At 35.0% G+C, this 12,028-nt stretch overlaps 6 non-coding genes across 6 annotated transcripts; all 6 read left to right on the top strand.

The window, feature by feature from the left end:
- The first annotated feature begins 1,039 nt into the window (after nt 1–1,039).
- LOC145003533 (U5 spliceosomal RNA) lies at nt 1,040–1,158 on the top strand. Its single transcript, XR_013661991.1, has one exon. It is a non-coding gene; the product is annotated as a U5 spliceosomal RNA (small nuclear RNA).
- A 1,817-nt stretch (nt 1,159–2,975) lies between these two features.
- LOC145003537 (U5 spliceosomal RNA) lies at nt 2,976–3,096 on the top strand. Its single transcript, XR_013661995.1, has one exon. It is a non-coding gene; the product is annotated as a U5 spliceosomal RNA (small nuclear RNA).
- A 3,520-nt stretch (nt 3,097–6,616) lies between these two features.
- On the top strand, nt 6,617–6,734 carry LOC145003539 (U5 spliceosomal RNA). The gene has a single exon (XR_013661997.1). It is a non-coding gene; the product is annotated as a U5 spliceosomal RNA (small nuclear RNA).
- A 904-nt stretch (nt 6,735–7,638) lies between these two features.
- LOC145003527 (U5 spliceosomal RNA) lies at nt 7,639–7,754 on the top strand. The gene has a single exon (XR_013661985.1). It is a non-coding gene; the product is annotated as a U5 spliceosomal RNA (small nuclear RNA).
- A 3,448-nt stretch (nt 7,755–11,202) lies between these two features.
- LOC145003528 (U5 spliceosomal RNA) lies at nt 11,203–11,318 on the top strand. The gene has a single exon (XR_013661986.1). It is a non-coding gene; the product is annotated as a U5 spliceosomal RNA (small nuclear RNA).
- Nucleotides 11,319–11,907: 589 nt separating this feature from the next.
- On the top strand, nt 11,908–12,028 carry LOC145003535 (U5 spliceosomal RNA). The gene has a single exon (XR_013661993.1). It is a non-coding gene; the product is annotated as a U5 spliceosomal RNA (small nuclear RNA).

Raw genomic sequence — 12,028 nt, 5'->3', positions numbered from 1 at the left:
TAGTTAAAAGGCATTAGCTATTAAACAAACCAATTATCATGAACAAAGTTATTAACAAAAACAACCGAGTTTTTTGTGTTTTAAGGAAATAACAACTTGGTTCGGAATGGGGAATTCCAAATTCATTCCGGACCAATTTAATGTCACATCAAAGTACTTTTTTTTAACAAAAAGTACTTTGATGTTGGTTTTGCCATCCAGAAAGGGCTAGCGGCGCAACTTGTTGCCCGTTTGCCTTAAATCGATATGTATAATTAAATATAATTTGACTAGCCAATAACAAAAAAAAAAAAAAAAATACAAAGAAAATACATTTCAAACGGACATTCCAGCAAATCCATTTGAGATTACAGAAAAAAAAAGTTTCGGAATATTTTGAAATTACAAGAACAATTCCGAAATCCACTACACAATTTTGGAATTTCGAGAAGATGCTTCGTTTTTCACTCAAATCCAACAAAATTCTAGAGAGACGTAACTGATGGTAAGTAGATATGATAAAAAGGACTTAAAATGTGATATTTAATTGAAAAACAATGATATTAGACATTTCGAAAGGATCATCATGAACATGAGTAGAGATATTTTTGGTGCAACTAAAAAATACACAAATTATATATTTTGATTAGTCCGAAGAAGCCATCTCGGCCGGACAAGTTGGTTATTTTCACAAATCACAAGCAAATTATCATTTTTGTTAACAACTCTACTCCTATTGGTTAGTTTAGTTAATATCCATATAATATTTATAACACTTATAACGACAACTCACAAAACACATAAGGCAAAAGGTTCAAATACAGTTAAAACCAATCAAAATTTGAACCAGCACTATATATTTTGTTCTAATTATCCAATATCTCGGATTTACTTTTGAAACTTAAACAAAACAAAAACAAAATCAAAGTAAAACAAGATAGGAAGGGTTTGAAAAAGAGGAATGCAAGGTTCTAGTTCATCCCACATCAGCTGCTGGAATGAAACAGAATGGGTGAGAGTCGTTACTTAAAGGAAGCAGCTGAGAGATGTAGAGGCACGCAGCCATGTGGTAAGCACAAAGCGAACTATTCTTTCGCCTTTTACTAAAGAATACCGTGTGCTTGCCATAAACAGTGGCATACGCCTATTTTTGGAGAGTCCCTTCCTTCATTGGAGGGCTCCAACCAATTTTTAAAGTTCAATATTCCACTATTTGTCAATTGATACAAAAATGCAGTGATAATTTTAACAAAAACCCAGCATGTTTGACTTTTTGAGCTTGTGATCGGAAACTGCATCACAGAAGAGACCAAATGGATTTTGTTAATTTATTAATCTTTACCACACACCACGGTAAAGTGAGGTCCCAAAATGATTTCGGCACACCTTCTTCCTTTCCTCCCCAACGGCTACTTTTGGATTTTATTTTATTTCACACTATCTAATACTTTGTCACTCAAATAATACACTTTTTACTACTCATTTCACACAAACACTACACTTAATTTCTGCTACCAAAAATGAATTCAAACAACCTTTCCACCGATTTCACCCCAAGATTCAGGCGAAACAAGTCATGTGCAAGTGGTTCAACAAACCGAGTCAAAATGTTTTCGTTTTTGATCTGTCGGTTTACCAACCACAACTTGATACAAATACCACAATAATACTCTATGCCACCCCTTAGCCCAACCTTATTCCACAAATTTTCTTCTCTCCCCAAATACATTTTGGTATGCCAACCCCTGACCGAGCCGGAAATGGAATTTGTTTGGGAGAAGAACAAAAAAAGTTGCAATACGAAATTTCTAACAAAAAACATTGACCATTTTCGGGAGACGACCTCGTGATGGTTTGGAGGACAAGAGAGGAAATTATAAAAAATTATTTCAATTAGATGTATTCTATATTGTTTTTATTTAATTGTCGTTTTTTACTACGCAATGAGTTTTATTATTAAGTTCATGAAATATTCCTCTTTTATTAGTTTAAATATATAGAAACTTGTAAAATTATAATTTTATATATTTAATAAAAAAAAAATAAAAACATGAGAGGTGGCCATTTCCTATGGATGAAAGAGATGAAAGGGGAATGACATGATTACGATGTCAAGCAAAAAGTGCAAAGTGGTGAGAAGGTACACTCACTAAGCCTTTACGTCTTGTTCCCGAATTCTACTTAAAGAGAGATATGGATGTATATGGAGGGAATGTGAATGATGTCGAAGGAAAATCGTGTACCCTGAATTTAATTGATGTAAGGAAAGTAAGGGGAAGAAAAGGATTTTAGAGCCATGTTTTAATTCTAAAATTTCCTCCCAAATTGGGCGGACTCTGGAAGAAACACAAAAACTTACACTTTTCCTTTTATTTCCTTTGAGCTCGGGAACACGGAATAAGAAAAATTCTCCTTCCCCTCCCTTTCTTCCTGTCAATATTTTCTCTCTCTTTCTTTTACTAAATTTACTAAAAACTCATGAACAAGGCATTAGTGCTAAATGTGGAACTATGAAACATGCTTAAACAGTAAAAGCCAATGTGTGAACATAGAAGTCTAAATTCAAAGCTATTTAGAATCTTTGACAAGTGATATGAATAAATTGATTTAATGGCCTATCATTATCCATTTTCACAAAACCTTTGTCCAAAAGTAAAACGTACTTACCAATTAATTATCCTCTTCATTTACAACTCCAACTTTGTTTTTCTTCACCAAAATATTCTTTTTTTCGTCAACTACAATTAAAATTTCACTCTGTATCTTATTCTAATAATAATTCCTTTCAAAACCTATATAAGAGCGCTTCCAATATTAAAGAATAAAGACAAATCAAAAACCAAGTAAAGATAAGGGGGAAAGAAAAGAAAAGTGGAAGAAGGGTTTGAAAAAGAGGAATGCAAGTTTCTGCTTCATCCCACATAGGCTACTTAAACGAAAGAGAAGCTATCAAATTCAACACTTAAACCAAGCAGCTGAGACATGAAGAGACACGCAGCCATGTGGTGAGCACAAAGCGAACTATTCTTTCGCCTTTTACTAAAGAATACCGTGTGTTCTCCATATATAGTGGCATACGCCTATTTTTGGAGAGTCCTTTCATTTATTTGGAGGGCTCTAACCAAATTTTGAAGTTTAAATTTTCACTAGTTCTTTTTTGTTAAGTGTTAACTGTCACTGATAAGGTCTAATGTAATCTGGCACTAAACCTAAAGCTTGTAAAATTGTTGTCAAAAATACAAATGCAGTGATAATCAAGATAGAAGTACAAAGGAGGAACTCATGTTGTTTGAGATAAAGTCAGAAAGGTTACTTTTAATGAAAGTCTTTGACCTTTTCTAAAGAGTTTACAGTCAAGAGTACCAACATATTGTCGTGTTTTATCCAAAGAAAAATAAGTCACCGTGTAAAGGAGATAACACCAATATGCAATTGAAAGCGAATGAAAACAATGTGAGACAAGAAAGGAATCACAACAAAATGAAGAATCGAAGAGAAAGATAAGAATGATTACTCAAAAGGAAAATCTTTAGAAGTAGTTACCTGCTGCTACAAATATGGAGAGTGAGGATACTATGCTAATATGTGTGAAAAAAAAAAAAAAAAAAAAAAGATGCAAATGTTACAAACGTCAAGAAGCTACATCATGAGTGTTGATTACTCCACAAATCTTTGTCCAATTTCCGTCATAATTAACAGCAACACCAAATACATATTGCAAACAAAGTACATATATACACAATACATTTTGTTGATAGTCGGTAAAACGGGTAAAATTTGTTTTTTAGCTAAACCGGAAATGGGAATTTAGAAGTCGTCCATTATAAACTCGAGTGTCTACAACCTTCTAAAATGTTTCGTGCAAAACATTGACATTATTCAGCAACGAGCACTCATAATCATATTTAATATATTAGTTAATAACCGTTCAAAAAGTTTTATTAATAAACCATTAAATTCAAAGTGACAAAAATCATCTATCTCATGTCAACATGACCCAACTTGTTATCCAACCGGTCCCATTTTGGCATCAATAGTTGTAGATTATAGGCCAATCAAAAACATTGTTCTCATGTTTAATTTCAATATCTTTAAATTATATTCGACAACAATTTTAATAAAACTAGCCCTCAACAATTTGAACGAAACACCCCATGCCATCATCAAAACAGTAAAATAAAATTCCCTGCTTACCCTTATCAAAAAGTAAAACAAAAATAACGTATGTGGTAAGTCACAATAGAACGAACACAAATTAAACAATCAATGATAGCGGTAATGAGGATATCATCGACATAAAAAGCATATAAATGAGGATATCACCTTCATGGAACATAAAAAAGAGAGGTATTGGCCTTCGAGGAGGAGAAACCAAGCTCATGGAGTTTATCACTAAACCGGGGAAACCAGGCACAGGGGGACTGCTTTAGACCATAGAGTGCTTTATTCAATTTGCAGACAAATGAGGATCGACTAGAATCTTCAAATCCCAGCGGTTGAGACATGTAAACATCCTCACTTAAGTGCCCATGAAGAAAGACATTATTCACATCGATTTGTCGAAGGGCCAGCCACGAGAAACAACAAGTGATAAAATGAGACGGATAGTGATTGGTTTGACAACAGGGCTGACTGGTAGTCAATGCCATGTTGTTGAGTGAAGTCGCAGGCAACTAATCGAGCCATATATTTGTTAATAGAGCCATCGGGATGTTGTTTGAGTTTAAACACCCATTTGCAACCAACAATATTAATACCAGGAGGTCGGGGAACGAGAGTCCACATGTTGTTCTTTTGAAGCGCATCAAATTCAACCTCCATAGTTGTGCGCCATGCTTTATCAGCCAAGGCCAATCGATAAGAAGCAGGCTCAGCAAAGAAAACACGTTTTTGCGGGTCATAGCGAAATGACCATCGGTGAATTGTCGGGGAAAAGTCTTCCCATCCCGACCACGAGTAAGCACACCAGGAGGATCATGAGGATTGGCAACAACATGCTGAGAATCAGGCATGGATGGGGCGGCTGTTTCGTCGATATTTTCATTAAGAGTAAATTACACGAATGGTCCCTATGGTTTAGGGTAATTTGCGCGTTTGGTCCCTAACTTGTTTTTTTAACTCGGAAGGTCTCTACTGTTTGTTTTTGTTACACGTTTGGTCTCTGTCTTACATAAAAAAACTATTTTGCCCTTGAATTTTTATTTTTATTTTTATTTTTTTTAAATAAACACACCCCAACTCCAACCTCCCTCACTTTACTCTACCTATCCTACAATTTTTTCTTATTTAAATAATAGTTTTTTTAGATAAGACAGGGTCCAATCGCGTAACAAAAACAAACAGTAGGGACCAAGCGCGTAACAAAAACAAACATTACGGACTTTCCGAGTTAAAAAAATAAGTTAGGGACCAAACGTGCAAATTACCCCAAACCATAGAAACCATTCATGTAATTTACTCTCCCATTAAAAGAAGTCTGCAAATCCGGTCGTACTTGAGGAGTAGGTTCAACAATGGGTAGTGGAGGAGTAGAAACAGCTGAATCTTGTACACATATGTTTGGTAAACCGAAAATTGGAACAAAACTTGAAGATTGAGATGTTGCAACTGCATTAGAAGTGTTAAATAATAATGACAGGTCATAATTAGACATATGATCATTTAAGACTTCCGGTTCACTTTGAGGAAAAGAAGTAAATTGCGAAACATCAATTGAGGATGTTGGTGAAGAAGTAACAAATGGAAAACACGATTCATCAAACACAACATCTCGAGATATATAAATGCGACCAATACTTTTGAACAGTAAAAATCAATGTGTGAACTATAAGGTCTAAATTCAAAACCATTTAGACTCTTCGACAAGTGAGATGAATAAAATGACTTAATGTATATCATTATCCATTTTCACCATACCTTTGTCCAAAAATAAATTGAACTTACCAATTTATTCCGTTCATTTACTACCATTTGAAACTCCAACTTCATTTTTCTTCAAGAAAATGTTCTTCTTTGGACAATTAAAAATAATATTTGACTAAATATTTTAAAAGACAGATAAAAAATCAAGAGTAAATTACACGAATGGTCCCTATGGTTTGGAGTAATTTATGCGTTTGATCCCTAACTTATTTTTTTAACTCGGAAGGTCCATACTGTTTGTTTTTGTTACGCGTTTGGTCTCTACTGTTTGTTTTTGTTACACGTTTGGTCCCCGTCTTACCCAAAACGACTATTATTTAAATAGGAAAAAATGATTAGGTAGGCAAGGTAAGGTGAGAAGGGTGGGGTTGGGGGTGTGTTTATTTAAATAGATTAAAAAAATCAAGGGCAAAATAGTCTTTTTATGTATGACAGGGACCAAGCGCATAACAAAAACAAACAATAGGGACCTTCCGAGTTAAAAATATAAATTAGGGACCAAATGCGCAAATTACCCTAAACCATAGGGACCATTCGTGTAATTTACTCAAAAATCAAATCAAAATAAGAGAAGAAGGGGAAAAGAGAAAAGTGGAAAAAGGGTTTGGAAGAGAGGCATGCAGGGTTGAGGGTCATCCCACATAGGCTGCTTAAATAAACCGAAGGTATGAGAGTCATTACTTAAACCAAGTAGCTGGAAGAAGAAAAGACACGCAGCCATGTGGTAAGACCAAAGCGAACTATTCTTTCGCCTTTTACTAAAGAATACCGTGTTCTTGTCATATATAGTGGCATACGCCTATTTTTGGAGAGTCCCTTCTTATTGAAGGGCTCCAATCAATATGTAAAGTTCAAATTTTCAATATTTCCTGTGTAACAATCATAAGTCAGGTCTATAATAATTTTGAAATTAACTAAAAGCTTGTAAATTTTTTGTTGAAAGCACAAGAAATGCATTGAGAATCAATATTGAAAAAACCTGAAATTAGGCAGTAGAGTTCACGATCAGCAACAGCATAAGAGAAGCTAACTGGATTTTGTCACAAAAGTTCATCTCTTTTCTTACTTTATTTCTTGATAATATTGATTCTTCTGCCATTAAATTTCTTGACTTTAGAGCTTATAATGAGGTGATACATAGCTAAACGGCTAAACCCAAATCAACTAAGCTTCTTTTGCCAAACCAAAAACTGACCTGGTCAATAGTTTCTTAGGTAAAACCAAACATCGCCTGAATAAAATTCATACAAAAAAGTTAAAGAGTTAGGACTTATACATTCTTTAAACGTTTAAGCATACAAGTGTATATAAACCTTGTTTATATTTCTAATACAATTGTATATAAGTTAGTAGAACTTAGGAAAACATTAGTGTTTCTGGAACTCAAAACACATTTTGTGCCCACGCAACTCACTAATGTATGAACTGATAATTATCAAACCTCCTTGATTTAATTTACAATATGAAAAGGTACAATTTACCAATACATTAATACTTACCAAGTACAAGAAAGGAACTCATGTTGTTTGAAATAAACGTCAAAAAGATCACGAATCATCTTGTTTTGAATAGTATTAAATGTTGAAATCTGAAAAACTGTTTGAAGAGAAAAGTGGAAGAAGGGTTTGAAACATAGAGATGCAGGTATGGGGTTCATCCCGCATCGGCTACTTGAATGAAACAGAAGGTATCAAACTCATTACATAAACCAAGCAGCTGGGAACTGATAAGGCACGCAGCTACGCAGTGAACACAAAGCGAACTATTCTTTCGCCTTTTACTAAAGAATACCGTGTGTTCGCTGCATTAAGTGGCATACGCTTATTTTTGGAGAGTCCCTTTCATTAGGGCTTCAACCAATTTCAGAATTCAAGTTTCCAATTGTCGACATTGAGAAATCCTTATTGTACTCAATCCCTGGAAGTTGTGTATATATACGAGTATGACATGGCATCAGGAAAACTAACCTGGTTGAAGTGTTACATTTGTCTAAATCTGAGGAATGGGGGCTTGTTTGATGAAAGTTAAAAGAGTAGCGAGTCAATTTCTCCACATGGGTCTGACCCGAGTATATAAACTGAAGTTGCATGTTTTAGATCAATTCTTATACATAATCATCGTTAATTCTTATACATAATCATCGTTTCCTTTTTCTATTGGTTTTATTTTTATTTTGGTTATTTCCATCTGTAGTTGGAAGGTATGTTGGGGTTTTCAATGTACATTTAGATATATATATTTTTTTACTTTTGTTTTCTTCCTATTAGAGATATTGTCTTTGTCATATTAAAACTCAATGTTTAGATTAGGGCTCTTGTATTTTGACTGTAGGGGTAGAATAGGTTTCTTTGCAGTGAGGTTTTATTCTAACCTGTTTAAATCAATAAAAGTGTAAAGAGTTTTAGTTTTTCTACAATTTTCTTGAAACATGTAGTCAATTATATGATATACGTTGAAAGAATTCATGACAGAAAAAACAAAACATTAAACTCACTACAATCATTTACAACAACCATCCCTTAAAGAGATTAACCAAACACCACCGTGTTTCACATACCCTTATCAAAATGTAAAATAAACTTACTACAATTATTTACATATTTTTATAAAATGAAACTCTAACTTAATAAAACTAATTTTTTTTCTTCCACAAAAGGTTCTTTCTGAACAAATAGAATTTATCCGTCACTAAAGATATTGTAACATCCAGTTTCCAGGTATATTGATTTATGTTGAAATTCTTTATTTAGGTAGGTTGACTCGACGAGTTGGTGCTCAGACTCGTCGAGTCTGTTCGCAACTGGATGACGTGGTTAATGAGGGGACTCGACGAGTCAGGAGAGCGACTCGCTGAGTCAGAGCCGACGAAAGAAACCCTAATTTCTCGGGTTTGGGGCCTATTTAAAGGCCCTTATAGCCTTCATTTGCGGCTACCAGTACATAGAGAGAAACCCTAAAGTGCTTGAGCGTTTTGAGAGAGAAAGGAAGCCATTCTTGACCGTTGTGGTGTTGTTTAGCAAGAAGAAGGAGGTCCTAGCCAAGAGGAAGCAAATGAGGTTGCTATTCTATGGATTTGAAGCTAAGATCATTGCATTTGAGGTATTAATTCGGCTCATCTTCTGTTTTATGAAGTATATATGGATTTAGGGTTTCTTGTGCCCTTTGTTAGGTTGATTTGATGTCCAATAGTCCCTTTATGGTGATGAGGCTTTGGATATGGATCCATAGAGGTCCAGAGAGCCTCACTCATCAAGCTTTATGGAGAACAATGGAGGTTATGACCTTGGGTTGTGGTATTTGGGGCTAAATCATCATATGTGGTCATATAAATGTTGCATGTACATCAAGATAGAGACTTTACGTGATTATTGAGCTTGGAAAGGTTAGATCTAAGGATTAAAGGAATAGACCTGACCTCAGGAGGGTGTTTGAGGTTGTGCATGAAACGAACTCGCTGAGTCCATGAGCAGACTCAACGAGTCGGAACGGGGTGTCCCGTGATTCGAATCAGTGGATGACTCGCCGAGTTGGTGAGTGACTCAGTGAGTCAGAAGGGATTCAAAGGACTCGAGTTCACGTATGGACTCAACGAGTCTATGCAAGATTCGACGAGTCGGGTCAAAGGCTGACCGTTGACCAGGGTTGACTAGAGTTGATTTAATATTGTTAGTCAAACTAAGTCAGGAAAGTATTAATTAGAGATGAACTTATGATATAGTAGGCGATACATCGGGGAATCGAGCTCGAGTGATTATCCGACATCAGCGAGGTGAGTCTTCTCACTATGCCATACCCGATAACTAGGTGCGACCGGAAGGTATTATGTGTATAATGTTTATGTGATACATGTTATATATGTGATATGTTATGATATGAGTATGATGATATAGATCGTAAGGTCAACAGATTATGGGCCGAAAGGTCAACAGAGTTATGGGATGGAAATCCCCTAAAACACTTGGGTCAGAAGATCCTATAGAGTTATGGCATGGAAAGGCGTGTGTGTTCTATGTGGTATTTTGGGAAACTCACTAAACTTTGATGCTTACCGTTTGTGTGTTATGTGTTTCAGGTACCAGTGATGATCGCGGGAAGGGGCTAGCATGATCCGTACACATTTGCAGATGACATGTTTTGAGACCTTGGAATTTGGATTTGTATTGTGTTTTTGATGAAAACTGTTGGATATATGATTTTTGGATGATTTGGAAATGAAATGTTTTTATTAAAATTAAATGAAAATTTGTTTGAAATTTAACGGTGTTACAGATATCATTCTAGTTATCCAATATCTAGTTTTTACTTTCAAACCTCACTTCCTAAGAACAAAATCGAAGTAAAAGAAAGGGAATAAGAAGAGAGGAAGAGGGGGTGAAAGATTTGCATATATCTAACAAGGAGGAATGCAAGCATGATCCGATGTTGCATTTTAAAGGGGGTAAGAAGGATGGACTTCTAAGTATTTCTCCCATCTTTTTAAAACTTCAAAACATCATCCTATGACATTCCTTGAAACATGAGCACTTCATGGTAAATTATTCAAATTTTTTGGGATGATCCCTTGATGTCCATTCATCCACGTTTCATGTTTCCTCATATACCTTTGACCATTTAAGAAATCGATCTATATAAAACTAGACTCAAGATGTTTTGACTTTACCCAATCCGCTCATTTTGGCAACTATAGCGATTGATCATAAACCAATCAAGAATGTTGTTCTTATGTTTGATCTCAATATGTTCAAATCACATTCAACAACAATTTTAATAAAACCAACCCTCAAGAGAAGTTTCCAAAGAGGCTATGTTATATACCGCTAACACTCTTCAAAGTTAATGTTTACATAAATATTTACACCTTTCACCACTCCAGCAAACAGAAGAACAAATAATCTTAGAAATTTTATTTTTTTGGAAAACAATTAGGACCATACACTCCCTAAAATATACACTACCTTTATCAAAAAGTAAAAGAAAATTACTTTTTTACCCCCTTTCATTTAATACAATATGAAACACTAATTTCATTAGGCTAACATTTTTTTAATGCTGTTTGGTCGTCAAATGTATTGTTCACAAATATCTTATTCTAATTATCCAATATCCAATAATTTCTTTCAAAACACGTATAAGAACACTTCCTCCAAAACAGATCAAAAACCAAATCAAAGTAAGAGAGGGGAAAAAGAAAAGAAAAGAGGAAGAGGAGAGGAAGAGTCATCCCACATCGACTGCTGGATTGAAATAGAAGGTGTGAGAGTGGTTACTTAAAGCAGGCAGCTGGGAAGTTAGAAAGCACGCAGCCATGTGGTAAGCACAAAGCGAACTATTCTTTCGCCTTTTACTAAAGAATACCGTGTGCTTGCCATATTTAGTGGCATACGCCTATTTTTGGAGAGTCCCTTTTGTTAGGGCTCCAACCAAATTTTGCAGTTAAAAATTCTTTTGGTCACCTTTGCCTAGTTAGCATTGCTTCTAATTTTGAAACAGAACAACTGAAATAACCTAAGAAATAATGTGGCTTCAAAAAAACCAACTGGGTTTTATTTATAACAATAGAGAGAGAAAGGGACAGTAGGAAATCCTCTTAGGATCCTACCAGAATAGTAACCATGAAAATCCTTAGCACAGCTACATGTAACTTTTTTAAATCAAGGATGAGAACAAAATGGAAAGAAATAGGGGGATTTGAATTTAAGTATGTTGTTTGTTTGGCATTGTTTTGGTTGAATCTAAGTAAAAACAAGAAGAAAAGACAAAAATACTCTTATATCACTATAAACATATTTCACGGTTTCACCTCATATAATAATTAGTCTTTCAAAAAAATAAACATAAATGAACTGTCAGAAAAATTGGCATGAAACTATGCTTTTGGTCAAACAAAATCCTTAATTGGAACAGATGAATGTAGGTTTGGGGTTCATCCCACATGGACTGCTTACAGAAAATAGAAGGCGTGCAAACCATTACATAAACCAAGCAGCTGAGACATGAGAGGCATGCAGCCATGTGGTGAACACAAAGCGAACTATTCTTTCGCCTTTTACTAAAGAATACCGTGTGTTCTCCATATCTAGTGGCATACTCCTATTTTTGGAGAGTCCTTTCGTTTATTTGGAGGGCT

The sequence above is a fragment of the Lactuca saligna genome, chromosome 6 (genome assembly GCF_052625555.1).
Source record: "Lactuca saligna cultivar CGN05327 chromosome 6, ASM5262555v1, whole genome shotgun sequence".
Lineage (NCBI taxonomy): Eukaryota > Viridiplantae > Streptophyta > Magnoliopsida > Asterales > Asteraceae > Lactuca > Lactuca saligna.
The sequence above is the reverse complement of the archived record's forward strand: the minus strand, read 5'-3'. Positions and strand labels throughout refer to the sequence as shown.